The sequence below is a fragment of the Trichosurus vulpecula genome, chromosome 1 (genome assembly GCF_011100635.1).
Source record: "Trichosurus vulpecula isolate mTriVul1 chromosome 1, mTriVul1.pri, whole genome shotgun sequence".
In the NCBI taxonomy this organism is placed as follows: domain Eukaryota; kingdom Metazoa; phylum Chordata; class Mammalia; order Diprotodontia; family Phalangeridae; genus Trichosurus; species Trichosurus vulpecula.
The window spans coordinates 241,420,667-241,421,808 of record NC_050573.1 but is presented as its reverse complement, the minus strand read 5'-3'; positions in this window follow the sequence as shown (position 1 = coordinate 241,421,808).

Below are 1,142 nucleotides of genomic sequence, written 5' to 3'. Positions count from 1 at the left end.
GCACCTCAACCTCCCCTCAGCCTGGAGAATCCTTTTATCAATGCAACTTGCATACCATGGAGAATACTTCCCAAAGGCCCAACCTCCTTCTTCCATTGGAGACTTCCTTCTGGAACCTCCATTACCTTCATCCTCCTCCACCTCTTTTTCAGTTCCCTTTTGTGTATTCCTCCATTAAAATGTAAACTCCTTGAGGACAAGTCTTTTTGCTTATATTTGTATACTTAACTGTGCTTAACACAGTGTCTGGCACATAAGAGTACTTAATAAGTCCTTCCTTCCTTCCTTCCTTCCGTCCTTCCTTCCTTTCCTATATATACATATATAAAACTCTGTCTTCAGCTCAGCTTTTATCCTATGTAAATTTGTGTGTGTGTGTGTGTGTGTGTGTGTGTGTGTGTGTGTGTGTGTGTGTGTTTTCTCCTGTGTCTGGGCAATGGACTGAATGCAGTGATTTTTTCTCTGCCTGCTACTGTAATTCTATTGATTTTCTTGTGCCTTGAGGATCTTCTGTTTCTCACTTTCACAACAGTTATATCTGGCACCTAGACACATTCACTATGCAATGAATGGCATAGGAAATTGAGAGACTGAAAAGTGAAAAACCAATTTGTGGATGAAGGCTCTGATGAGAAGAGCTAAAATGTCCAAACCTACGGAGGAAAACTTTCAAAAGATTTCAAATCAGGAGATTCCTACTGAAATCAAAGAGAAGTAATCCAGAGTTTTCTGTGGAAATTTTCCCATAGTGGAATTTGCAAATGCACTCTATGATCTTTATTTGGGGTTTGAAAGCCTATCACCATAGAATCTGTGACCATGTGGAGTGAACCAACATAAACCAGTTGTTTGTAGCAAGCAAACATAAGGTTGCTATGTGCTATGTTTTGCCACCCTTCTCCAAGGGCAATTTTGATTACTGTCAGGAGAAGAAGAAAGAAGTCTGGGCCAGAGGCTGGTCACTCTGTTCTCAGAGAAAGGATGCACTAGAATGATATCTATTTGTTCTCTACCACCATCACATACACACAATATTGTTAGTCTACAAGAGATAATTTTTAGGTTCAGCCTGAGCTCCTTATAGCTTGGGAGTGTCCCAAATTATATATCCAAAGTGTGACTACCTTCCCACCAAATGCCAG